Source organism: Phyllobates terribilis, unplaced genomic scaffold, assembly GCF_046119375.1.
Source record: "Phyllobates terribilis strain yellow unplaced genomic scaffold, ASM4611937v1 Scaffold_27__1_contigs__length_16484149, whole genome shotgun sequence".
NCBI classification, from domain to species: domain Eukaryota; kingdom Metazoa; phylum Chordata; class Amphibia; order Anura; family Dendrobatidae; genus Phyllobates; species Phyllobates terribilis.
Window position 1 is genome coordinate 13,677,694 of NW_027362787.1, and position 25,589 is coordinate 13,703,282.

The 25,589-nt window shown below is 45.1% G+C and overlaps 18 non-coding genes and 2 pseudogenes across 18 annotated transcripts; all 20 read left to right on the forward strand.

The window, feature by feature from the left end:
- Positions 1 to 703: 703 nt before the first annotated feature.
- LOC141177166 (U2 spliceosomal RNA) lies at positions 704 to 894 on the forward strand. The gene has a single exon (XR_012253786.1). It is a non-coding gene; the product is annotated as a U2 spliceosomal RNA (small nuclear RNA).
- Positions 895 to 2,009: 1,115 nt separating this feature from the next.
- LOC141177167 (U2 spliceosomal RNA) lies at positions 2,010 to 2,200 on the forward strand. Its single transcript, XR_012253787.1, has one exon. It is a non-coding gene; the product is annotated as a U2 spliceosomal RNA (small nuclear RNA).
- Positions 2,201 to 3,315: 1,115 nt separating this feature from the next.
- LOC141177168 (U2 spliceosomal RNA) lies at positions 3,316 to 3,506 on the forward strand. Its single transcript, XR_012253788.1, has one exon. It is a non-coding gene; the product is annotated as a U2 spliceosomal RNA (small nuclear RNA).
- Positions 3,507 to 4,621: 1,115 nt separating this feature from the next.
- LOC141177169 (U2 spliceosomal RNA) lies at positions 4,622 to 4,812 on the forward strand. The gene has a single exon (XR_012253789.1). It is a non-coding gene; the product is annotated as a U2 spliceosomal RNA (small nuclear RNA).
- A 1,115-nt stretch (positions 4,813 to 5,927) lies between these two features.
- Positions 5,928 to 6,118, forward strand: LOC141177172 (U2 spliceosomal RNA). The gene has a single exon (XR_012253791.1). It is a non-coding gene; the product is annotated as a U2 spliceosomal RNA (small nuclear RNA).
- Positions 6,119 to 7,233: 1,115 nt separating this feature from the next.
- LOC141177173 (U2 spliceosomal RNA) lies at positions 7,234 to 7,424 on the forward strand. Its single transcript, XR_012253792.1, has one exon. It is a non-coding gene; the product is annotated as a U2 spliceosomal RNA (small nuclear RNA).
- Positions 7,425 to 8,539: 1,115 nt separating this feature from the next.
- LOC141177174 (U2 spliceosomal RNA) lies at positions 8,540 to 8,730 on the forward strand. Its single transcript, XR_012253793.1, has one exon. It is a non-coding gene; the product is annotated as a U2 spliceosomal RNA (small nuclear RNA).
- A 1,115-nt stretch (positions 8,731 to 9,845) lies between these two features.
- LOC141177175 (U2 spliceosomal RNA) lies at positions 9,846 to 10,036 on the forward strand. Its single transcript, XR_012253794.1, has one exon. It is a non-coding gene; the product is annotated as a U2 spliceosomal RNA (small nuclear RNA).
- Positions 10,037 to 11,151: 1,115 nt separating this feature from the next.
- Positions 11,152 to 11,342, forward strand: LOC141177176 (U2 spliceosomal RNA). Its single transcript, XR_012253795.1, has one exon. It is a non-coding gene; the product is annotated as a U2 spliceosomal RNA (small nuclear RNA).
- Positions 11,343 to 12,457: 1,115 nt separating this feature from the next.
- On the forward strand, positions 12,458 to 12,648 carry LOC141177178 (U2 spliceosomal RNA). The gene has a single exon (XR_012253797.1). It is a non-coding gene; the product is annotated as a U2 spliceosomal RNA (small nuclear RNA).
- A 1,115-nt stretch (positions 12,649 to 13,763) lies between these two features.
- Positions 13,764 to 13,954, forward strand: LOC141177179 (U2 spliceosomal RNA). Its single transcript, XR_012253798.1, has one exon. It is a non-coding gene; the product is annotated as a U2 spliceosomal RNA (small nuclear RNA).
- Positions 13,955 to 15,069: 1,115 nt separating this feature from the next.
- LOC141178303 (U2 spliceosomal RNA) lies at positions 15,070 to 15,260 on the forward strand. Its single transcript, XR_012254601.1, has one exon. It is a non-coding gene; the product is annotated as a U2 spliceosomal RNA (small nuclear RNA).
- A 1,115-nt stretch (positions 15,261 to 16,375) lies between these two features.
- LOC141178107 (U2 spliceosomal RNA) lies at positions 16,376 to 16,467 on the forward strand (annotated as a pseudogene).
- A 760-nt stretch (positions 16,468 to 17,227) lies between these two features.
- LOC141177946 (U2 spliceosomal RNA) lies at positions 17,228 to 17,459 on the forward strand (annotated as a pseudogene).
- Positions 17,460 to 18,574: 1,115 nt separating this feature from the next.
- Positions 18,575 to 18,765, forward strand: LOC141177180 (U2 spliceosomal RNA). The gene has a single exon (XR_012253799.1). It is a non-coding gene; the product is annotated as a U2 spliceosomal RNA (small nuclear RNA).
- A 1,115-nt stretch (positions 18,766 to 19,880) lies between these two features.
- On the forward strand, positions 19,881 to 20,071 carry LOC141177182 (U2 spliceosomal RNA). The gene has a single exon (XR_012253800.1). It is a non-coding gene; the product is annotated as a U2 spliceosomal RNA (small nuclear RNA).
- A 1,115-nt stretch (positions 20,072 to 21,186) lies between these two features.
- LOC141177183 (U2 spliceosomal RNA) lies at positions 21,187 to 21,377 on the forward strand. Its single transcript, XR_012253801.1, has one exon. It is a non-coding gene; the product is annotated as a U2 spliceosomal RNA (small nuclear RNA).
- A 1,115-nt stretch (positions 21,378 to 22,492) lies between these two features.
- Positions 22,493 to 22,683, forward strand: LOC141177184 (U2 spliceosomal RNA). The gene has a single exon (XR_012253802.1). It is a non-coding gene; the product is annotated as a U2 spliceosomal RNA (small nuclear RNA).
- Positions 22,684 to 23,798: 1,115 nt separating this feature from the next.
- On the forward strand, positions 23,799 to 23,989 carry LOC141177185 (U2 spliceosomal RNA). The gene has a single exon (XR_012253803.1). It is a non-coding gene; the product is annotated as a U2 spliceosomal RNA (small nuclear RNA).
- Positions 23,990 to 25,104: 1,115 nt separating this feature from the next.
- On the forward strand, positions 25,105 to 25,295 carry LOC141177186 (U2 spliceosomal RNA). Its single transcript, XR_012253804.1, has one exon. It is a non-coding gene; the product is annotated as a U2 spliceosomal RNA (small nuclear RNA).
- Positions 25,296 to 25,589: the final 294 nt, after the last annotated feature.

Genomic DNA, 25,589 nt, shown 5'->3' on the forward strand with positions numbered 1-25,589 from the left:
TGAGCTAACAGGTATGTGCGCTGGTTACTCTGCTGCGCTTAAAATTTCTTTTTTGGTTTGCTACAATGCCTTTTCTGAAACGTTGTCTCCTTCTGCTGGAACACTGACTTCTTTCATTTAATGCCTGCAGACTATAAAAGAGAACCCAACCCAAAAAGTTTGGTTGATTAGTCTGTGGCATTCTGTTAAACTGTTGCTTATGGCGGTCTCTGTGAGCTTCTCAGCGACATTCAGCCAGCCAGGTATCCTGCCTGCAGTAGATGGAATGTGGCAATGGAACGCTGGCTGCGCGTGTCATAATAGGCTCTGAGCCTTTATATACCTGTGCACAGCAGCAGCCACCTTCAGTCTGCTGCTGGACAGCCAGCAGCAGCAGCAGGAGAGGTATGTAATCAGGAGCCCTCCTGCTAAGGGTAGACAGCTGCTCGTTCCACCCCACCCCCCGCCTTAATTGGTTCTCCTCCCTTCCAACGGTGTTGAGGCGGGTGGGAACAGCAGGGGGTGAAGGTGCTGTGTTTAAAGAGGTGGAGTTATGCAGATCTAAAACGCGTGGATTGCAGCAGCAGCAAGCCGAAAAGTGCAGGCATGTAAGGGATTTAGAGGTTGACAACATGTCTTCTTAACGGGAGTCCAGGAGCTCATCTCCACAAATGGACTTTTCAGGATCCTTGGGTGGCTCCGTAGTTTGAAACCAATTCTGGTTATCGCTTCTCGGCCTTTTGGCTAAGATCAAGTGTAGTATCTGTTCTTATCAGTTTAATATCTGATACGTCCCCTATCTGGGGACCATATATTAAATGGATTTTTAGAACAGGGAGATGGAAAAAGAGCTTGCTCTGTCCACTCCACGCATTGACCTGGTATTGCAGTATCTCCAGGACCGGTGCACCCCTTCTTTAATGCAGTTTCTAAAATCAGAAAGAATTGAATTCAATGTTTTTTGTTCATTTTGCTTGTTTGTCGGATTTTGGGATGGACTCTTTGGCTTTGCTTTTCTTCTCCTCATTGGATTTTTCATGTTCAAAGTTGCAGAAGCCAGATTACAAGCTCATTTTGGTTCAACTTCAGCAACTGTGCATTGCATTGCCATGTAATGTGATGCAATGCTATCTTTCTAGCTCTCCCTTTTTACTTCCTTTTGGATAAACAGACATATTAGGCAAGCATTTTGGAGCTTTCACCTAAATAACTACAGGTGGTGAGATAAGCTGCACAATATAATTGACCTTTCAGTATATTGTTGCACACACACCATCTATTTAGCAAATGCCCTTGTTATCAACAGCAGCCTTTTAAACTCACCTGAGCTAACAGGTATGTGCGCTGGTTACTCTGCTGCGCTTAAAATTTCTTTTTTGGTTTGCTACAATGCCTTTTCTGAAACGTTGTCTCCTTCTGCTGGAACACTGACTTCTTTCATTTAATGCCTGCAGACTATAAAAGAGAACCCAACCCAAAAAGTTTGGTTGATTAGTCTGTGGCATTCTGTTAAACTGTTGCTTATGGCGGTCTCTGTGAGCTTCTCAGCGACATTCAGCCAGCCAGGTATCCTGCCTGCAGTAGATGGAATGTGGCAATGGAACGCTGGCTGCGCGTGTCATAATAGGCTCTGAGCCTTTATATACCTGTGCACAGCAGCAGCCACCTTCAGTCTGCTGCTGGACAGCCAGCAGCAGCAGCAGCAGGAGAGGTATGTAATCAGGAGCCCTCCTGCTAAGGGTAGACAGCTGCTCGTTCCACCCCACCCCCCGCCTTAATTGGTTCTCCTCCCTTCCAACGGTGTTGAGGCGGGTGGGAACAGCAGGGGGTGAAGGTGCTGTGTTTAAAGAGGTGGAGTTATGCAGATCTAAAACGCGTGGATTGCAGCAGCAGCAAGCCGAAAAGTGCAGGCATGTAAGGGATCTAGAGGTTGACAACATGTCTTCTTAACGGGAGTCCAGGAGCTCATCTCCACAAATGGACTTTTCAGGATCCTTGGGTGGCTCCGTAGTTTGAAACCAATTCTGGTTATCGCTTCTCGGCCTTTTGGCTAAGATCAAGTGTAGTATCTGTTCTTATCAGTTTAATATCTGATACGTCCCCTATCTGGGGACCATATATTAAATGGATTTTTAGAACAGGGAGATGGAAAAAGAGCTTGCTCTGTCCACTCCACGCATTGACCTGGTATTGCAGTATCTCCAGGACCGGTGCACCCCTTCTTTAATGCAGTTTCTAAAATCAGAAAGAATTGAATTCAATGTTTTTTGTTCATTTTGCTTGTTTGTCGGATTTTGGGATGGACTCTTTGGCTTTGCTTTTCTTCTCCTCATTGGATTTTTCATGTTCAAAGTTGCAGAAGCCAGATTACAAGCTCATTTTGGTTCAACTTCAGCAACTGTGCATTGCATTGCCATGTAATGTGATGCAATGCTATCTTTCTAGCTCTCCCTTTTTACTTCCTTTTGGATAAACAGACATATTAGGCAAGCATTTTGGAGCTTTCACCTAAATAACTACAGGTGGTGAGATAAGCTGCACAATATAATTGACCTTTCAGTATATTGTTGCACACACACCATCTATTTAGCAAATGCCCTTGTTATCAACAGCAGCCTTTTAAACTCACCTGAGCTAACAGGTATGTGCGCTGGTTACTCTGCTGCGCTTAAAATTTCTTTTTTGGTTTGCTACAATGCCTTTTCTGAAACGTTGTCTCCTTCTGCTGGAACACTGACTTCTTTCATTTAATGCCTGCAGACTATAAAAGAGAACCCAACCCAAAAAGTTTGGTTGATTAGTCTGTGGCATTCTGTTAAACTGTTGCTTATGGCGGTCTCTGTGAGCTTCTCAGCGACATTCAGCCAGCCAGGTATCCTGCCTGCAGTAGATGGAATGTGGCAATGGAACGCTGGCTGCGCGTGTCATAATAGGCTCTGAGCCTTTATATACCTGTGCACAGCAGCAGCCACCTTCAGTCTGCTGCTGGACAGCCAGCAGCAGCAGCAGCAGGAGAGGTATGTAATCAGGAGCCCTCCTGCTAAGGGTAGACAGCTGCTCGTTCCACCCCACCCCCCGCCTTAATTGGTTCTCCTCCCTTCCAACGGTGTTGAGGCGGGTGGGAACAGCAGGGGGTGAAGGTGCTGTGTTTAAAGAGGTGGAGTTATGCAGATCTAAAACGCGTGGATTGCAGCAGCAGCAAGCCGAAAAGTGCAGGCATGTAAGGGATCTAGAGGTTGACAACATGTCTTCTTAACGGGAGTCCAGGAGCTCATCTCCACAAATGGACTTTTCAGGATCCTTGGGTGGCTCCGTAGTTTGAAACCAATTCTGGTTATCGCTTCTCGGCCTTTTGGCTAAGATCAAGTGTAGTATCTGTTCTTATCAGTTTAATATCTGATACGTCCCCTATCTGGGGACCATATATTAAATGGATTTTTAGAACAGGGAGATGGAAAAAGAGCTTGCTCTGTCCACTCCACGCATTGACCTGGTATTGCAGTATCTCCAGGACCGGTGCACCCCTTCTTTAATGCAGTTTCTAAAATCAGAAAGAATTGAATTCAATGTTTTTTGTTCATTTTGCTTGTTTGTCGGATTTTGGGATGGACTCTTTGGCTTTGCTTTTCTTCTCCTCATTGGATTTTTCATGTTCAAAGTTGCAGAAGCCAGATTACAAGCTCATTTTGGTTCAACTTCAGCAACTGTGCATTGCATTGCCATGTAATGTGATGCAATGCTATCTTTCTAGCTCTCCCTTTTTACTTCCTTTTGGATAAACAGACATATTAGGCAAGCATTTTGGAGCTTTCACCTAAATAACTACAGGTGGTGAGATAAGCTGCACAATATAATTGACCTTTCAGTATATTGTTGCACACACACCATCTATTTAGCAAATGCCCTTGTTATCAACAGCAGCCTTTTAAACTCACCTGAGCTAACAGGTATGTGCGCTGGTTACTCTGCTGCGCTTAAAATTTCTTTTTTGGTTTGCTACAATGCCTTTTCTGAAACGTTGTCTCCTTCTGCTGGAACACTGACTTCTTTCATTTAATGCCTGCAGACTATAAAAGAGAACCCAACCCAAAAAGTTTGGTTGATTAGTCTGTGGCATTCTGTTAAACTGTTGCTTATGGCGGTCTCTGTGAGCTTCTCAGCGACATTCAGCCAGCCAGGTATCCTGCCTGCAGTAGATGGAATGTGGCAATGGAACGCTGGCTGCGCGTGTCATAATAGGCTCTGAGCCTTTATATACCTGTGCACAGCAGCAGCCACCTTCAGTCTGCTGCTGGACAGCCAGCAGCAGCAGCAGCAGGAGAGGTATGTAATCAGGAGCCCTCCTGCTAAGGGTAGACAGCTGCTCGTTCCACCCCACCCCCCGCCTTAATTGGTTCTCCTCCCTTCCAACGGTGTTGAGGCGGGTGGGAACAGCAGGGGGTGAAGGTGCTGTGTTTAAAGAGGTGGAGTTATGCAGATCTAAAACGCGTGGATTGCAGCAGCAGCAAGCCGAAAAGTGCAGGCATGTAAGGGATCTAGAGGTTGACAACATGTCTTCTTAACGGGAGTCCAGGAGCTCATCTCCACAAATGGACTTTTCAGGATCCTTGGGTGGCTCCGTAGTTTGAAACCAATTCTGGTTATCGCTTCTCGGCCTTTTGGCTAAGATCAAGTGTAGTATCTGTTCTTATCAGTTTAATATCTGATACGTCCCCTATCTGGGGACCATATATTAAATGGATTTTTAGAACAGGGAGATGGAAAAAGAGCTTGCTCTGTCCACTCCACGCATTGACCTGGTATTGCAGTATCTCCAGGACCGGTGCACCCCTTCTTTAATGCAGTTTCTAAAATCAGAAAGAATTGAATTCAATGTTTTTTGTTCATTTTGCTTGTTTGTCGGATTTTGGGATGGACTCTTTGGCTTTGCTTTTCTTCTCCTCATTGGATTTTTCATGTTCAAAGTTGCAGAAGCCAGATTACAAGCTCATTTTGGTTCAACTTCAGCAACTGTGCATTGCATTGCCATGTAATGTGATGCAATGCTATCTTTCTAGCTCTCCCTTTTTACTTCCTTTTGGATAAACAGACATATTAGGCAAGCATTTTGGAGCTTTCACCTAAATAACTACAGGTGGTGAGATAAGCTGCACAATATAATTGACCTTTCAGTATATTGTTGCACACACACCATCTATTTAGCAAATGCCCTTGTTATCAACAGCAGCCTTTTAAACTCACCTGAGCTAACAGGTATGTGCGCTGGTTACTCTGCTGCGCTTAAAATTTCTTTTTTGGTTTGCTACAATGCCTTTTCTGAAACGTTGTCTCCTTCTGCTGGAACACTGACTTCTTTCATTTAATGCCTGCAGACTATAAAAGAGAACCCAACCCAAAAAGTTTGGTTGATTAGTCTGTGGCATTCTGTTAAACTGTTGCTTATGGCGGTCTCTGTGAGCTTCTCAGCGACATTCAGCCAGCCAGGTATCCTGCCTGCAGTAGATGGAATGTGGCAATGGAACGCTGGCTGCGCGTGTCATAATAGGCTCTGAGCCTTTATATACCTGTGCACAGCAGCAGCCACCTTCAGTCTGCTGCTGGACAGCCAGCAGCAGCAGCAGCAGGAGAGGTATGTAATCAGGAGCCCTCCTGCTAAGGGTAGACAGCTGCTCGTTCCACCCCACCCCCCGCCTTAATTGGTTCTCCTCCCTTCCAACGGTGTTGAGGCGGGTGGGAACAGCAGGGGGTGAAGGTGCTGTGTTTAAAGAGGTGGAGTTATGCAGATCTAAAACGCGTGGATTGCAGCAGCAGCAAGCCGAAAAGTGCAGGCATGTAAGGGATCTAGAGGTTGACAACATGTCTTCTTAACGGGAGTCCAGGAGCTCATCTCCACAAATGGACTTTTCAGGATCCTTGGGTGGCTCCGTAGTTTGAAACCAATTCTGGTTATCGCTTCTCGGCCTTTTGGCTAAGATCAAGTGTAGTATCTGTTCTTATCAGTTTAATATCTGATACGTCCCCTATCTGGGGACCATATATTAAATGGATTTTTAGAACAGGGAGATGGAAAAAGAGCTTGCTCTGTCCACTCCACGCATTGACCTGGTATTGCAGTATCTCCAGGACCGGTGCACCCCTTCTTTAATGCAGTTTCTAAAATCAGAAAGAATTGAATTCAATGTTTTTTGTTCATTTTGCTTGTTTGTTGGATTTTGGGATGGACTCTTTGGCTTTGCTTTTCTTCTCCTCATTGGATTTTTCATGTTCAAAGTTGCAGAAGCCAGATTACAAGCTCATTTTGGTTCAACTTCAGCAACTGTGCATTGCATTGCCATGTAATGTGATGCAATGCTATCTTTCTAGCTCTCCCTTTTTACTTCCTTTTGGATAAACAGACATATTAGGCAAGCATTTTGGAGCTTTCACCTAAATAACTACAGGTGGTGAGATAAGCTGCACAATATAATTGACCTTTCAGTATATTGTTGCACACACACCATCTATTTAGCAAATGCCCTTGTTATCAACAGCAGCCTTTTAAACTCACCTGAGCTAACAGGTATGTGCGCTGGTTACTCTGCTGCGCTTAAAATTTCTTTTTTGGTTTGCTACAATGCCTTTTCTGAAACGTTGTCTCCTTCTGCTGGAACACTGACTTCTTTCATTTAATGCCTGCAGACTATAAAAGAGAACCCAACCCAAAAAGTTTGGTTGATTAGTCTGTGGCATTCTGTTAAACTGTTGCTTATGGCGGTCTCTGTGAGCTTCTCAGCGACATTCAGCCAGCCAGGTATCCTGCCTGCAGTAGATGGAATGTGGCAATGGAACGCTGGCTGCGCGTGTCATAATAGGCTCTGAGCCTTTATATACCTGTGCACAGCAGCAGCCACCTTCAGTCTGCTGCTGGACAGCCAGCAGCAGCAGCAGCAGGAGAGGTATGTAATCAGGAGCCCTCCTGCTAAGGGTAGACAGCTGCTCGTTCCACCCCACCCCCCGCCTTAATTGGTTCTCCTCCCTTCCAACGGTGTTGAGGCGGGTGGGAACAGCAGGGGGTGAAGGTGCTGTGTTTAAAGAGGTGGAGTTATGCAGATCTAAAACGCGTGGATTGCAGCAGCAGCAAGCCGAAAAGTGCAGGCATGTAAGGGATCTAGAGGTTGACAACATGTCTTCTTAACGGGAGTCCAGGAGCTCATCTCCACAAATGGACTTTTCAGGATCCTTGGGTGGCTCCGTAGTTTGAAACCAATTCTGGTTATCGCTTCTCGGCCTTTTGGCTAAGATCAAGTGTAGTATCTGTTCTTATCAGTTTAATATCTGATACGTCCCCTATCTGGGGACCATATATTAAATGGATTTTTAGAACAGGGAGATGGAAAAAGAGCTTGCTCTGTCCACTCCACGCATTGACCTGGTATTGCAGTATCTCCAGGACCGGTGCACCCCTTCTTTAATGCAGTTTCTAAAATCAGAAAGAATTGAATTCAATGTTTTTTGTTCATTTTGCTTGTTTGTCGGATTTTGGGATGGACTCTTTGGCTTTGCTTTTCTTCTCCTCATTGGATTTTTCATGTTCAAAGTTGCAGAAGCCAGATTACAAGCTCATTTTGGTTCAACTTCAGCAACTGTGCATTGCATTGCCATGTAATGTGATGCAATGCTATCTTTCTAGCTCTCCCTTTTTACTTCCTTTTGGATAAACAGACATATTAGGCAAGCATTTTGGAGCTTTCACCTAAATAACTACAGGTGGTGAGATAAGCTGCACAATATAATTGACCTTTCAGTATATTGTTGCACACACACCATCTATTTAGCAAATGCCCTTGTTATCAACAGCAGCCTTTTAAACTCACCTGAGCTAACAGGTATGTGCGCTGGTTACTCTGCTGCGCTTAAAATTTCTTTTTTGGTTTGCTACAATGCCTTTTCTGAAACGTTGTCTCCTTCTGCTGGAACACTGACTTCTTTCATTTAATGCCTGCAGACTATAAAAGAGAACCCAACCCAAAAAGTTTGGTTGATTAGTCTGTGGCATTCTGTTAAACTGTTGCTTATGGCGGTCTCTGTGAGCTTCTCAGCGACATTCAGCCAGCCAGGTATCCTGCCTGCAGTAGATGGAATGTGGCAATGGAACGCTGGCTGCGCGTGTCATAATAGGCTCTGAGCCTTTATATACCTGTGCACAGCAGCAGCCACCTTCAGTCTGCTGCTGGACAGCCAGCAGCAGCAGCAGCAGGAGAGGTATGTAATCAGGAGCCCTCCTGCTAAGGGTAGACAGCTGCTCGTTCCACCCCACCCCCCGCCTTAATTGGTTCTCCTCCCTTCCAACGGTGTTGAGGCGGGTGGGAACAGCAGGGGGTGAAGGTGCTGTGTTTAAAGAGGTGGAGTTATGCAGATCTAAAACGCGTGGATTGCAGCAGCAGCAAGCCAAAAAGTGCAGGCATGTAAGGGATCTAGAGGTTGACAACATGTCTTCTTAACGGGAGTCCAGGAGCTCATCTCCACAAATGGACTTTTCAGGATCCTTGGGTGGCTCCGTAGTTTGAAACCAATTCTGGTTATCGCTTCTCGGCCTTTTGGCTAAGATCAAGTGTAGTATCTGTTCTTATCAGTTTAATATCTGATACGTCCCCTATCTGGGGACCATATATTAAATGGATTTTTAGAACAGGGAGATGGAAAAAGAGCTTGCTCTGTCCACTCCACGCATTGACCTGGTATTGCAGTATCTCCAGGACCGGTGCACCCCTTCTTTAATGCAGTTTCTAAAATCAGAAAGAATTGAATTCAATGTTTTTTGTTCATTTTGCTTGTTTGTTGGATTTTGGGATGGACTCTTTGGCTTTGCTTTTCTTCTCCTCATTGGATTTTTCATGTTCAAAGTTGCAGAAGCCAGATTACAAGCTCATTTTGGTTCAACTTCAGCAACTGTGCATTGCATTGCCATGTAATGTGATGCAATGCTATCTTTCTAGCTCTCCCTTTTTACTTCCTTTTGGATAAACAGACATATTAGGCAAGCATTTTGGAGCTTTCACCTAAATAACTACAGGTGGTGAGATAAGCTGCACAATATAATTGACCTTTCAGTATATTGTTGCACACACACCATCTATTTAGCAAATGCCCTTGTTATCAACAGCAGCCTTTTAAACTCACCTGAGCTAACAGGTATGTGCGCTGGTTACTCTGCTGCGCTTAAAATTTCTTTTTTGGTTTGCTACAATGCCTTTTCTGAAACGTTGTCTCCTTCTGCTGGAACACTGACTTCTTTCATTTAATGCCTGCAGACTATAAAAGAGAACCCAACCCAAAAAGTTTGGTTGATTAGTCTGTGGCATTCTGTTAAACTGTTGCTTATGGCGGTCTCTGTGAGCTTCTCAGCGACATTCAGCCAGCCAGGTATCCTGCCTGCAGTAGATGGAATGTGGCAATGGAACGCTGGCTGCGCGTGTCATAATAGGCTCTGAGCCTTTATATACCTGTGCACAGCAGCAGCCACCTTCAGTCTGCTGCTGGACAGCCAGCAGCAGCAGCAGCAGGAGAGGTATGTAATCAGGAGCCCTCCTGCTAAGGGTAGACAGCTGCTCGTTCCACCCCACCCCCCGCCTTAATTGGTTCTCCTCCCTTCCAACGGTGTTGAGGCGGGTGGGAACAGCAGGGGGTGAAGGTGCTGTGTTTAAAGAGGTGGAGTTATGCAGATCTAAAACGCGTGGATTGCAGCAGCAGCAAGCCGAAAAGTGCAGGCATGTAAGGGATCTAGAGGTTGACAACATGTCTTCTTAACGGGAGTCCAGGAGCTCATCTCCACAAATGGACTTTTCAGGATCCTTGGGTGGCTCCGTAGTTTGAAACCAATTCTGGTTATCGCTTCTCGGCCTTTTGGCTAAGATCAAGTGTAGTATCTGTTCTTATCAGTTTAATATCTGATACGTCCCCTATCTGGGGACCATATATTAAATGGATTTTTAGAACAGGGAGATGGAAAAAGAGCTTGCTCTGTCCACTCCACGCATTGACCTGGTATTGCAGTATCTCCAGGACCGGTGCACCCCTTCTTTAATGCAGTTTCTAAAATCAGAAAGAATTGAATTCAATGTTTTTTGTTCATTTTGCTTGTTTGTTGGATTTTGGGATGGACTCTTTGGCTTTGCTTTTCTTCTCCTCATTGGATTTTTCATGTTCAAAGTTGCAGAAGCCAGATTACAAGCTCATTTTGGTTCAACTTCAGCAACTGTGCATTGCATTGCCATGTAATGTGATGCAATGCTATCTTTCTAGCTCTCCCTTTTTACTTCCTTTTGGATAAACAGACATATTAGGCAAGCATTTTGGAGCTTTCACCTAAATAACTACAGGTGGTGAGATAAGCTGCACAATATAATTGACCTTTCAGTATATTGTTGCACACACACCATCTATTTAGCAAATGCCCTTGTTATCAACAGCAGCCTTTTAAACTCACCTGAGCTAACAGGTATGTGCGCTGGTTACTCTGCTGCGCTTAAAATTTCTTTTTTGGTTTGCTACAATGCCTTTTCTGAAACGTTGTCTCCTTCTGCTGGAACACTGACTTCTTTCATTTAATGCCTGCAGACTATAAAAGAGAACCCAACCCAAAAAGTTTGGTTGATTAGTCTGTGGCATTCTGTTAAACTGTTGCTTATGGCGGTCTCTGTGAGCTTCTCAGCGACATTCAGCCAGCCAGGTATCCTGCCTGCAGTAGATGGAATGTGGCAATGGAACGCTGGCTGCGCGTGTCATAATAGGCTCTGAGCCTTTATATACCTGTGCACAGCAGCAGCCACCTTCAGTCTGCTGCTGGACAGCCAGCAGCAGCAGCAGCAGGAGAGGTATGTAATCAGGAGCCCTCCTGCTAAGGGTAGACAGCTGCTCGTTCCACCCCACCCCCCGCCTTAATTGGTTCTCCTCCCTTCCAACGGTGTTGAGGCGGGTGGGAACAGCAGGGGGTGAAGGTGCTGTGTTTAAAGAGGTGGAGTTATGCAGATCTAAAACGCGTGGATTGCAGCAGCAGCAAGCCGAAAAGTGCAGGCATGTAAGGGATCTAGAGGTTGACAACATGTCTTCTTAACGGGAGTCCAGGAGCTCATCTCCACAAATGGACTTTTCAGGATCCTTGGGTGGCTCCGTAGTTTGAAACCAATTCTGGTTATCGCTTCTCGGCCTTTTGGCTAAGATCAAGTGTAGTATCTGTTCTTATCAGTTTAATATCTGATACGTCCCCTATCTGGGGACCATATATTAAATGGATTTTTAGAACAGGGAGATGGAAAAAGAGCTTGCTCTGTCCACTCCACGCATTGACCTGGTATTGCAGTATCTCCAGGACCGGTGCACCCCTTCTTTAATGCAGTTTCTAAAATCAGAAAGAATTGAATTCAATGTTTTTTGTTCATTTTGCTTGTTTGTCGGATTTTGGGATGGACTCTTTGGCTTTGCTTTTCTTCTCCTCATTGGATTTTTCATGTTCAAAGTTGCAGAAGCCAGATTACAAGCTCATTTTGGTTCAACTTCAGCAACTGTGCATTGCATTGCCATGTAATGTGATGCAATGCTATCTTTCTAGCTCTCCCTTTTTACTTCCTTTTGGATAAACAGACATATTAGGCAAGCATTTTGGAGCTTTCACCTAAATAACTACAGGTGGTGAGATAAGCTGCACAATATAATTGACCTTTCAGTATATTGTTGCACACACACCATCTATTTAGCAAATGCCCTTGTTATCAACAGCAGCCTTTTAAACTCACCTGAGCTAACAGGTATGTGCGCTGGTTACTCTGCTGCGCTTAAAATTTCTTTTTTGGTTTGCTACAATGCCTTTTCTGAAACGTTGTCTCCTTCTGCTGGAACACTGACTTCTTTCATTTAATGCCTGCAGACTATAAAAGAGAACCCAACCCAAAAAGTTTGGTTGATTAGTCTGTGGCATTCTGTTAAACTGTTGCTTATGGCGGTCTCTGTGAGCTTCTCAGCGACATTCAGCCAGCCAGGTATCCTGCCTGCAGTAGATGGAATGTGGCAATGGAACGCTGGCTGCGCGTGTCATAATAGGCTCTGAGCCTTTATATACCTGTGCACAGCAGCAGCCACCTTCAGTCTGCTGCTGGACAGCCAGCAGCAGCAGCAGCAGGAGAGGTATGTAATCAGGAGCCCTCCTGCTAAGGGTAGACAGCTGCTTGTTCCACCCCACCCCCCGCCTTAATTGGTTCTCCTCCCTTCCAACGGTGTTGAGGCGGGTGGGAACAGCAGGGGGTGAAGGTGCTGTGTTTAAAGAGGTGGAGTTATGCAGATCTAAAACGCGTGGATTGCAGCAGCAGCAAGCCGAAAAGTGCAGGCATGTAAGGGATCTAGAGGTTGACAACATGTCTTCTTAACGGGAGTCCAGGAGCTCATCTCCACAAATGGACTTTTCAGGATCCTTGGGTGGCTCCGTAGTTTGAAACCAATTCTGGTTATCGCTTCTCGGCCTTTTGGCTAAGATCAAGTGTAGTATCTGTTCTTATCAGTTTAATATCTGATACGTCCCCTATCTGGGGACCATATATTAAATGGATTTTTAGAACAGGGAGATGGAAAAAGAGCTTGCTCTGTCCACTCCACGCATTGACCTGGTATTGCAGTATCTCCAGGACCGGTGCACCCCTTCTTTAATGCAGTTTCTAAAATCAGAAAGAATTGAATTCAATGTTTTTTGTTCATTTTGCTTGTTTGTCGGATTTTGGGATGGACTCTTTGGCTTTGCTTTTCTTCTCCTCATTGGATTTTTCATGTTCAAAGTTGCAGAAGCCAGATTACAAGCTCATTTTGGTTCAACTTCAGCAACTGTGCATTGCATTGCCATGTAATGTGATGCAATGCTATCTTTCTAGCTCTCCCTTTTTACTTCCTTTTGGATAAACAGACATATTAGGCAAGCATTTTGGAGCTTTCACCTAAATAACTACAGGTGGTGAGATAAGCTGCACAATATAATTGACCTTTCAGTATATTGTTGCACACACACCATCTATTTAGCAAATGCCCTTGTTATCAACAGCAGCCTTTTAAACTCACCTGAGCTAACAGGTATGTGCGCTGGTTACTCTGCTGCGCTTAAAATTTCTTTTTTGGTTTGCTACAATGCCTTTTCTGAAACGTTGTCTCCTTCTGCTGGAACACTGACTTCTTTCATTTAATGCCTGCAGACTATAAAAGAGAACCCAACCCAAAAAGTTTGGTTGATTAGTCTGTGGCATTCTGTTAAACTGTTGCTTATGGCGGTCTCTGTGAGCTTCTCAGCGACATTCAGCCAGCCAGGTATCCTGCCTGCAGTAGATGGAATGTGGCAATGGAACGCTGGCTGCGCGTGTCATAATAGGCTCTGAGCCTTTATATACCTGTGCACAGCAGCAGCCACCTTCAGTCTGCTGCTGGACAGCCAGCAGCAGCAGCAGCAGGAGAGGTATGTAATCAGGAGCCCTCCTGCTAAGGGTAGACAGCTGCTCGTTCCACCCCACCCCCCGCCTTAATTGGTTCTCCTCCCTTCCAACGGTGTTGAGGCGGGTGGGAACAGCAGGGGGTGAAGGTGCTGTGTTTAAAGAGGTGGAGTTATGCAGATCTAAAACGCGTGGATTGCAGCAGCAGCAAGCCGAAAAGTGCAGGCATGTAAGGGATCTAGAGGTTGACAACATGTCTTCTTAACGGGAGTCCAGGAGCTCATCTCCACAAATGGACTTTTCAGGATCCTTGGGTGGCTCCGTAGTTTGAAACCAATTCTGGTTATCGCTTCTCGGCCTTTTGGCTAAGATCAAGTGTAGTATCTGTTCTTATCAGTTTAATATCTGATACGTCCCCTATCTGGGGACCATATATTAAATGGATTTTTAGAACAGGGAGATGGAAAAAGAGCTTGCTCTGTCCACTCCACGCATTGACCTGGTATTGCAGTATCTCCAGGACCGGTGCACCCCTTCTTTAATGCAGTTTCTAAAATCAGAAAGAATTGAATTCAATGTTTTTTGTTCATTTTGCTTGTTTGTCGGATTTTGGGATGGACTCTTTGGCTTTGCTTTTCTTCTCCTCATTGGATTTTTCATGTTCAAAGTTGCAGAAGCCAGATTACAAGCTCATTTTGGTTCAACTTCAGCAACTGTGCATTGCATTGCCATGTAATGTGATGCAATGCTATCTTTCTAGCTCTCCCTTTTTACTTCCTTTTGGATAAACAGACATATTAGGCAAGCATTTTGGAGCTTTCACCTAAATAACTACAGGTGGTGAGATAAGCTGCACAATATAATTGACCTTTCAGTATATTGTTGCACACACACCATCTATTTAGCAAATGCCCTTGTTATCAACAGCAGCCTTTTAAACTCACCTGAGCTAACAGGTATGTGCGCTGGTTACTCTGCTGCGCTTAAAATTTCTTTTTTGGTTTGCTACAATGCCTTTTCTGAAACGTTGTCTCCTTCTGCTGGAACACTGACTTCTTTCATTTAATGCCTGCAGACTATAAAAGAGAACCCAACCCAAAAAGTTTGGTTGATTAGTCTGTGGCATTCTGTTAAACTGTTGCTTATGGCGGTCTCTGTGAGCTTCTCAGCGACATTCAGCCAGCCAGGTATCCTGCCTGCAGTAGATGGAATGTGGCAATGGAACGCTGGCTGCGCGTGTCATAATAGGCTCTGAGCCTTTATATACCTGTGCACAGCAGCAGCCACCTTCAGTCTGCTGCTGGACAGCCAGCAGCAGCAGCAGCAGGAGAGGTATGTAATCAGGAGCCCTCCTGCTAAGGGTAGACAGCTGCTTGTTCCACCCCACCCCCCGCCTTAATTGGTTCTCCTCCCTTCCAACGGTGTTGAGGCGGGTGGGAACAGCAGGGGGTGAAGGTGCTGTGTTTAAAGAGGTGGAGTTATGCAGATCTAAAACGCGTGGATTGCAGCAGCAGCAAGCCGAAAAGTGCAGGCATGTAAGGGATCTAGAGGTTGACAACATGTCTTCTTAACGGGAGTCCAGGAGCTCATCTCCACAAATGGACTTTTCAGGATCCTTGGGTGGCTCCGTAGTTTGAAACCAATTCTGGTTATCGCTTCTCGGCCTTTTGGCTAAGATCAAGTGTAGTATCTGTTCTTATCAGTTTAATATCTGATATGTCCCCTATCTGGGGACCATATATTAAATGGATTTTTAGAACAGGGAGATGGAAAAAGAGCTTGCTCTGTCCACTCCACGCATTGACCTGGTATTGCAGTATCTCCAGGACCGGTGCACCCCTTCTTTAATGCAGTTTCTAAAATCAGAAAGAATTGAATTCAATGTTTTTTGTTCATTTTGCTTGTTTGTCGGATTTTGGGATGGACTCTTTGGCTTTGCTTTTCTTCTCCTCATTGGATTTTTCATGTTCAAAGTTGCAGAAGCCAGATTACAAGCTCATTTTGGTTCAACTTCAGCAACTGTGCATTGCATTGCCATGTAATGTGATGCAATGCTATCTTTCTAGCTCTCCCTTTTTACTTCCTTTTGGATAAACAGACATATTAGGCAAGCATTTTGGAGCTTTCACCTAAATAACTACAGGTGGTGAGATAAGCTGCACAATATAATTGACCTTTCAGTATATTGTTGCACACACACCATCTATTTAGCAAATGCCCTTGTTATCAACAGCAGCCTTTTAAACTCACCTGAGCTAACAGGTATGTGCGCTGGTTACTCTGCTGCGCTTAAAATTTCTTTTTTGGTTTGCTACAATGCCTTTTCTGAAACGTTGTCTCCTTCTGCTGGAACACTGACTTCTTTCATTTAATGCCTGCAGACTATAAAAGAGAACCCAACCCAAAAAGTTTGGTTGATTAGTCTGTGGCATTCTGTTAAACTGTTGCTTATGGCGGTCTCTGTGAGCTTCTCAGCGACATTCAGCCAGCCAGGTATCCTGCCTGCAGTAGATGGAATGTGGCAATGGAACGCTGGCTGCGCGTGTCATAATAGGCTCTGAGCCTTTATATACCTGTGCACAGCAGCAGCCACCTTCAGTCTGCTGCTGGACAGCCAGCAGCAGCAGCAGCAGGAGAGGTATGTAATCAGGAGCCCTCCTGCTAAGGGTAGACAGCTGCTCGTTCCACCCCACCCCCCGCCTTAATTGGTTCTCCTCCCTTCCAACGGTGTTGAGGCGGGTGGGAACAGCAGGGGGTGAAGGTGCTGTGTTTAAAGAGGTGGAGTTATGCAGATCTAAAACGCGTGGATTGCAGCAGCAGCAAGCCGAAAAGTGCAGGCATGTAAGGGATCTAGAGGTTGACAACATGTCTTCTTAACGGGAGTCCAGGAGCTCATCTCCACAAATGGACTTTTCAGGATCCTTGGGTGGCTCCGTAGTTTGAAACCAATTCTGGTTATCGCTTCTCGGCCTTTTGGCTAAGATCAAGTGTAGTATCTTTTGAAAAGGCGGTTTTGGATGTTGGCCGCCCTAGTAGATTGATACATTATGCACACTGGGGTTTAGGCGCTTGTTAGTACGCCAGGTGGCTAATATAGTCATCTGGTGGAAAGCATGGCCCCCCAGGATCGACGCCATTGGGCCGGGGAAGATCGAAAGCCCGAAGTGTGAAGTGCCCCAGGAGTGGTGACCCTGGGGTACCTTAACTCACTGGGATTGGGAACCCCACTTGAGTTTATGGCACATTTGCACAAGCACTTCAAATTTTCTTTCTTCGCACACACCCTTATTCCGGGCCTTCTGGCCTTAGGATGGGGAATTTTTCAATTCCCGGTCGAAGGTCCGGGCAGTATTATACTGTGAAACCTTCACTATTTATTTAATTTCTTTGTCACTGTGTGTCCACTTATTCACGTGTGTCACGTCCTACTAGGATTTTGTCGGGATGCGGTTCCCTTACGGGTTCCTCTCTTGGCAGGTCTAGGGGGGGAGTGTGTGGCCATCAGGTTCCGCTCCCCCCTGAACCCCCCTGGCTCTCCTCTTTCGGGAGGAGAGCGTTGTTGGCTCCCCTCTTCCGGGAGGGGAGCACAGTCTTTGGCTCCCAGTGCCTTGCTCGGGTGAGAACTCGGGCAGGTGCTGGGGGTAAGATTGGGTCACCTCTGGCTTCGGCTGGAGGTGGCTTTTTGTCCCTGTTCCTCGCTGTGGCATTTTGGCTCGGAGGGACGGGGAATGGTTTGGGGGACCCTTCTCCTTTTGGAGAGGGTTTCAAGAAGACCAGCATCCTAGTGCACTTTTTTTGTGGCACTTGTCACTTTTTTAAGCGCACTCGGGTTTTGTACACGAATTCGGGCTAAAAAAAAAAAAAAGAAAAAAAAAAAAAAAAAAAAAATCTGTTCTTATCAGTTTAATATCTGATACGTCCCCTATCTGGGGACCATATATTAAATGGATTTTTAGAACAGGGAGATGGAAAAAGAGCTTGCTCTGTCCACTCCACGCATTGACCTGGTATTGCAGTATCTCCAGGACCGGTGCACCCCTTCTTTAATGCAGTTTCTAAAATCAGAAAGAATTGAATTCAATGTTTTTTGTTCATTTTGCTTGTTTGTCGGATTTTGGGATGGACTCTTTGGCTTTGCTTTTCTTCTCCTCATTGGATTTTTCATGTTCAAAGTTGCAGAAGCCAGATTACAAGCTCATTTTGGTTCAACTTCAGCAACTGTGCATTGCATTGCCATGTAATGTGATGCAATGCTATCTTTCTAGCTCTCCCTTTTTACTTCCTTTTGGATAAACAGACATATTAGGCAAGCATTTTGGAGCTTTCACCTAAATAACTACAGGTGGTGAGATAAGCTGCACAATATAATTGACCTTTCAGTATATTGTTGCACACACACCATCTATTTAGCAAATGCCCTTGTTATCAACAGCAGCCTTTTAAACTCACCTGAGCTAACAGGTATGTGCGCTGGTTACTCTGCTGCGCTTAAAATTTCTTTTTTGGTTTGCTACAATGCCTTTTCTGAAACGTTGTCTCCTTCTGCTGGAACACTGACTTCTTTCATTTAATGCCTGCAGACTATAAAAGAGAACCCAACCCAAAAAGTTTGGTTGATTAGTCTGTGGCATTCTGTTAAACTGTTGCTTATGGCGGTCTCTGTGAGCTTCTCAGCGACATTCAGCCAGCCAGGTATCCTGCCTGCAGTAGATGGAATGTGGCAATGGAACGCTGGCTGCGCGTGTCATAATAGGCTCTGAGCCTTTATATACCTGTGCACAGCAGCAGCAACCTTCAGTCTGCTGCTGGACAGCCAGCAGCAGCAGCAGCAGGAAAGGTATGTAATCAGGAGCCCTCCTGCTAAGGGTAGACAGCTGCTCGTTCCACCCCACCCCCCGCCTTAATTGGTTCTCCTCCCTTCCAACGGTGTTGAGGCGGGTGGGAACAGCAGGGGGTGAAGGTGCTGTGTTTAAAGAGGTGGAGTTATGCAGATCTAAAACGCGTGGATTGCAGCAGCAGCAAGCCGAAAAGTGCAGGCATGTAAGGGATCTAGAGGTTGACAACATGTCTTCTTAACGGGAGTCCAGGAGCTCATCTCCACAAATGGACTTTTCAGGATCCTTGGGTGGCTCCGTAGTTTGAAACCAATTCTGGTTATCGCTTCTCGGCCTTTTGGCTAAGATCAAGTGTAGTATCTGTTCTTATCAGTTTAATATCTGATACGTCCCCTATCTGGGGACCATATATTAAATGGATTTTTAGAACAGGGAGATGGAAAAAGAGCTTGCTCTGTCCACTCCACGCATTGACCTGGTATTGCAGTATCTCCAGGACCGGTGCACCCCTTCTTTAATGCAGTTTCTAAAATCAGAAAGAATTGAATTCAATGTTTTTTGTTCATTTTGCTTGTTTGTCGGATTTTGGGATGGACTCTTTGGCTTTGCTTTTCTTCTCCTCATTGGATTTTTCATGTTCAAAGTTGCAGAAGCCAGATTACAAGCTCATTTTGGTTCAACTTCAGCAACTGTGCATTGCATTGCCATGTAATGTGATGCAATGCTATCTTTCTAGCTCTCCCTTTTTACTTCCTTTTGGATAAACAGACATATTAGGCAAGCATTTTGGAGCTTTCACCTAAATAACTACAGGTGGTGAGATAAGCTGCACAATATAATTGACCTTTCAGTATATTGTTGCACACACACCATCTATTTAGCAAATGCCCTTGTTATCAACAGCAGCCTTTTAAACTCACCTGAGCTAACAGGTATGTGCGCTGGTTACTCTGCTGCGCTTAAAATTTCTTTTTTGGTTTGCTACAATGCCTTTTCTGAAACGTTGTCTCCTTCTGCTGGAACACTGACTTCTTTCATTTAATGCCTGCAGACTATAAAAGAGAACCCAACCCAAAAAGTTTGGTTGATTAGTCTGTGGCATTCTGTTAAACTGTTGCTTATGGCGGTCTCTGTGAGCTTCTCAGCGACATTCAGCCAGCCAGGTATCCTGCCTGCAGTAGATGGAATGTGGCAATGGAACGCTGGCTGCGCGTGTCATAATAGGCTCTGAGCCTTTATATACCTGTGCACAGCAGCAGCCACCTTCAGTCTGCTGCTGGACAGCCAGCAGCAGCAGCAGCAGGAGAGGTATGTAATCAGGAGCCCTCCTGCTAAGGGTAGACAGCTGCTCGTTCCACCCCACCCCCCGCCTTAATTGGTTCTCCTCCCTTCCAACGGTGTTGAGGCGGGTGGGAACAGCAGGGGGTGAAGGTGCTGTGTTTAAAGAGGTGGAGTTATGCAGATCTAAAACGCGTGGATTGCAGCAGCAGCAAGCCGAAAAGTGCAGGCATGTAAGGGATCTAGAGGTTGACAACATGTCTTCTTAACGGGAGTCCAGGAGCTCATCTCCACAAATGGACTTTTCAGGATCCTTGGGTGGCTCCGTAGTTTGAAACCAATTCTGGTTATCGCTTCTCGGCCTTTTGGCTAAGATCAAGTGTAGTATCTGTTCTTATCAGTTTAATATCTGATACGTCCCCTATCTGGGGACCATATATTAAATGGATTTTTAGAACAGGGAGATGGAAAAAGAGCTTGCTCTGTCCACTCCACGCATTGACCTGGTATTGCAGTATCTCCAGGACCGGTGCACCCCTTCTTTAATGCAGTTTCTAAAATCAGAAAGAATTGAATTCAATGTTTTTTGTTCATTTTGCTTGTTTGTCGGATTTTGGGATGGACTCTTTGGCTTTGCTTTTCTTCTCCTCATTGGATTTTTCATGTTCAAAGTTGCAGAAGCCAGATTACAAGCTCATTTTGGTTCAACTTCAGCAACTGTGCATTGCATTGCCATGTAATGTGATGCAATGCTATCTTTCTAGCTCTCCCTTTTTACTTCCTTTTGGATAAACAGACATATTAGGCAAGCATTTTGGAGCTTTCACCTAAATAACTACAGGTGGTGAGATAAGCTGCACAATATAATTGACCTTTCAGTATATTGTTGCACACACACCATCTATTTAGCAAATGCCCTTGTTATCAACAGCAGCCTTTTAAACTCACCTGAGCTAACAGGTATGTGCGCTGGTTACTCTGCTGCGCTTAAAATTTCTTTTTTGGTTTGCTACAATGCCTTTTCTGAAACGTTGTCTCCTTCTGCTGGAACACTGACTTCTTTCATTTAATGCCTGCAGACTATAAAAGAGAACCCAACCCAAAAAGTTTGGTTGATTAGTCTGTGGCATTCTGTTAAACTGTTGCTTATGGCGGTCTCTGTGAGCTTCTCAGCGACATTCAGCCAGCCAGGTATCCTGCCTGCAGTAGATGGAATGTGGCAATGGAACGCTGGCTGCGCGTGTCATAATAGGCTCTGAGCCTTTATATACCTGTGCACAGCAGCAGCCACCTTCAGTCTGCTGCTGGACAGCCAGCAGCAGCAGCAGCAGGAGAGGTATGTAATCAGGAGCCCTCCTGCTAAGGGTAGACAGCTGCTCGTTCCACCCCACCCCCCGCCTTAATTGGTTCTCCTCCCTTCCAACGGTGTTGAGGCGGGTGGGAACAGCAGGGGGTGAAGGTGCTGTGTTTAAAGAGGTGGAGTTATGCAGATCTAAAACGCGTGGATTGCAGCAGCAGCAAGCCGAAAAGTGCAGGCATGTAAGGGATCTAGAGGTTGACAACATGTCTTCTTAACGGGAGTCCAGGAGCTCATCTCCACAAATGGACTTTTCAGGATCCTTGGGTGGCTCCGTAGTTTGAAACCAATTCTGGTTATCGCTTCTCGGCCTTTTGGCTAAGATCAAGTGTAGTATCTGTTCTTATCAGTTTAATATCTGATACGTCCCCTATCTGGGGACCATATATTAAATGGATTTTTAGAACAGGGAGATGGAAAAAGAGCTTGCTCTGTCCACTCCACGCATTGACCTGGTATTGCAGTATCTCCAGGACCGGTGCACCCCTTCTTTAATGCAGTTTCTAAAATCAGAAAGAATTGAATTCAATGTTTTTTGTTCATTTTGCTTGTTTGTCGGATTTTGGGATGGACTCTTTGGCTTTGCTTTTCTTCTCCTCATTGGATTTTTCATGTTCAAAGTTGCAGAAGCCAGATTACAAGCTCATTTTGGTTCAACTTCAGCAACTGTGCATTGCATTGCCATGTAATGTGATGCAATGCTATCTTTCTAGCTCTCCCTTTTTACTTCCTTTTGGATAAACAGACATATTAGGCAAGCATTTTGGAGCTTTCACCTAAATAACTACAGGTGGTGAGATAAGCTGCACAATATAATTGACCTTTCAGTATATTGTTGCACACACACCATCTATTTAGCAAATGCCCTTGTTATCAACAGCAGCCTTTTAAACTCACCTGAGCTAACAGGTATGTGCGCTGGTTACTCTGCTGCGCTTAAAATTTCTTTTTTGGTTTGCTACAATGCCTTTTCTGAAACGTTGTCTCCTTCTGCTGGAACACTGACTTCTTTCATTTAATGCCTGCAGACTATAAAAGAGAACCCAACCCAAAAAGTTTGGTTGATTAGTCTGTGGCATTCTGTTAAACTGTTGCTTATGGCGGTCTCTGTGAGCTTCTCAGCGACATTCAGCCAGCCAGGTATCCTGCCTGCAGTAGATGGAATGTGGCAATGGAACGCTGGCTGCGCGTGTCATAATAGGCTCTGAGCCTTTATATACCTGTGCACAGCAGCAGCCACCTTCAGTCTGCTGCTGGACAGCCAGCAGCAGCAGCAGCAGGAGAGGTATGTAATCAGGAGCCCTCCTGCTAAGGGTAGACAGCTGCTCGTTCCACCCCACCCCCCACCTTAATTGGTTCTCCTCCCTTCCAACGGTGTTGAGGCGGGTGGGAACAGCAGGGGGTGAAGGTGCTGTGTTTAAAGAGGTGGAGTTATGCAGATCTAAAACGCGTGGATTGCAGCAGCAGCAAGCCGAAAAGTGCAGGCATGTAAGGGATCTAGAGGTTGACAACATGTCTTCTTAACGGGAGTCCAGGAGCTCATCTCCACAAATGGACTTTTCAGGATCCTTGGGTGGCTCCGTAGTTTGAAACCAATTCTGGTTATCGCTTCTCGGCCTTTTGGCTAAGATCAAGTGTAGTATCTGTTCTTATCAGTTTAATATCTGATACGTCCCCTATCTGGGGACCATATATTAAATGGATTTTTAGAACAGGGAGATGGAAAAAGAGCTTGCTCTGTCCACTCCACGCATTGACCTGGTATTGCAGTATCTCCAGGACCGGTGCACCCCTTCTTTAATGCAGTTTCTAAAATCAGAAAGAATTGAATTCAATGTTTTTTGTTCATTTTGCTTGTTTGTCGGATTTTGGGATGGACTCTTTGGCTTTGCTTTTCTTCTCCTCATTGGATTTTTCATGTTCAAAGTTGCAGAAGCCAGATTACAAGCTCATTTTGGTTCAACTTCAGCAACTGTGCATTGCATTGCCATGTAATGTGATGCAATGCTATCTTTCTAGCTCTCCCTTTTTACTTCCTTTTGGATAAACAGACATATTAGGCAAGCATTTTGGAGCTTTCACCTAAATAACTACAGGTGGTGAGATAAGCTGCACAATATAATTGACCTTTCAGTATATTGTTGCACACACACCATCTATTTAGCAAATGCCCTTGTTATCAACAGCAGCCTTTTAAACTCACCTGAGCTAACAGGTATGTGCGCTGGTTACTCTGCTGCGCTTAAAATTTCTTTTTTGGTTTGCTACAATGCCTTTTCTGAAACGTTGTCTCCTTCTGCTGGAACACTGACTTCTTTCATTTAATGCCTGCAGACTATAAAAGAGAACCCAACCCAAAAAGTTTGGTTGATTAGTCTGTGGCATTCTGTTAAACTGTTGCTTATGGCGGTCTCTGTGAGCTTCTCAGCGACATTCAGCCAGCCAGGTATCCTGCCTGCAGTAGATGGAATGTGGCAATGGAACGCTGGCTGCGCGTGTCATAATAGGCTCTGAGCCTTTATATACCTGTGCACAGCAGCAGCCACCTTCAGTCTGCTGATGGACAGCCAGCAGCAGCAGCAGCAGGAGAGGTATGTAATCAGGAGCCCTCCTGCTAAGGGTAGACAGCTGCTCGTTCCACCCCACCCCCCGCCTTAATTGGTTCTCCTCCCTTCCAACGGTGTTGAGGCGGGTGGGAACAGCAGGGGGTGAAGGTGCTGTGTTTAAAGAGGTGGAGTTATGCAGATCTAAAACGCGTGGATTGCAGCAGCAACAAGCCGAAAAGTGCAGGCATGTAAGGGATCTAGAGGTTGACAACATGTCTTCTTAACGGGAGTCCAGGAGCTCATCTCCACAAATGGACTTTTCAGGATCCTTGGGTGGCTCCGTAGTTTGAAACCAATTCTGGTTATCGCTTCTCGGCCTTTTGGCTAAGATCAAGTGTAGTATCTGTTCTTATCAGTTTAATATCTGATACGTCCCCTATCTGGGGACCATATATTAAATGGATTTTTAGAACAGGGAGATGGAAAAAGAGCTTGCTCTGTCCACTCCACGCATTGACCTGGTATTGCAGTATCTCCAGGACCGGTGCACCCCTTCTTTAATGCAGTTTCTAAAATCAGAAAGAATTGAATTCAATGTTTTTTGTTCATTTTGCTTGTTTGTCGGATTTTGGGATGGACTCTTTGGCTTTGCTTTTCTTCTCCTCATTGGATTTTTCATGTTCAAAGTTGCAGAAGCCAGATTACAAGCTCATTTTGGTTCAACTTCAGCAACTGTGCATTGCATTGCCATGTAATGTGATGCAATGCTATCTTTCTAGCTCTCCCTTTTTACTTCCTTTTGGATAAACAGACATATTAGGCAAGCATTTTGGAGCTTTCACCTAAATAACTACAGGTGGTGAGATAAGCTGCACAATATAATTGACCTTTCAGTATATTGTTGCACACACACCATCTATTTAGCAAATGCCCTTGTTATCAACAGCAGCCTTTTAAACTCACCTGAGCTAACAGGTATGTGCGCTGGTTACTCTGCTGCGCTTAAAATTTCTTTTTTGGTTTGCTACAATGCCTTTTCTGAAACGTTGTCTCCTTCTGCTGGAACACTGACTTCTTTCATTTAATGCCTGCAGACTATAAAAGAGAACCCAACCCAAAAAGTTTGGTTGATTAGTCTGTGGCATTCTGTTAAACTGTTGCTTATGGCGGTCTCTGTGAGCTTCTCAGCGACATTCAGCCAGCCAGGTATCCTGCCTGCAGTAGATGGAATGTGGCAATGGAACGCTGGCTGCGCGTGTCATAATAGGCTCTGAGCCTTTATATACCTGTGCACAGCAGCAGCAACCTTCAGTCTGCTGCTGGACAGCCAGCAGCAGCAGCAGCAGGAAAGGTATGTAATCAGGAGCCCTCCTGCTAAGGGTAGACAGCTGCTCGTTCCACCCCACCCCCCGCCTTAATTGGTTCTCCTCCCTTCCAACGGTGTTGAGGCGGGTGGGAACAGCAGGGGGTGAAGGTGCTGTGTTTAAAGAGGTGGAGTTATGCAGATCTAAAACGCGTGGATTGCAGCAGCAGCAAGCCGAAAAGTGCAGGCATGTAAGGGATCTAGAGGTTGACAACATGTCTTCTTAACGGGAGTCCAGGAGCTCATCTCCACAAATGGACTTTTCAGGATCCTTGGGTGGCTCCGTAGTTTGAAACCAATTCTGGTTATCGCTTCTCGGCCTTTTGGCTAAGATCAAGTGTAGTATCTGTTCTTATCAGTTTAATATCTGATACGTCCCCTATCTGGGGACCATATATTAAATGGATTTTTAGAACAGGGAGATGGAAAAAGAGCTTGCTCTGTCCACTCCACGCATTGACCTGGTATTGCAGTATCTCCAGGACCGGTGCACCCCTTCTTTAATGCAGTTTCTAAAATCAGAAAGAATTGAATTCAATGTTTTTTGTTCATTTTGCTTGTTTGTCGGATTTTGGGATGGACTCTTTGGCTTTGCTTTTCTTCTCCTCATTGGATTTTTCATGTTCAAAGTTGCAGAAGCCAGATTACAAGCTCATTTTGGTTCAACTTCAGCAACTGTGCATTGCATTGCCATGTAATGTGATGCAATGCTATCTTTCTAGCTCTCCCTTTTTACTTCCTTTTGGATAAACAGACATATTAGGCAAGCATTTTGGAGCTTTCACCTAAATA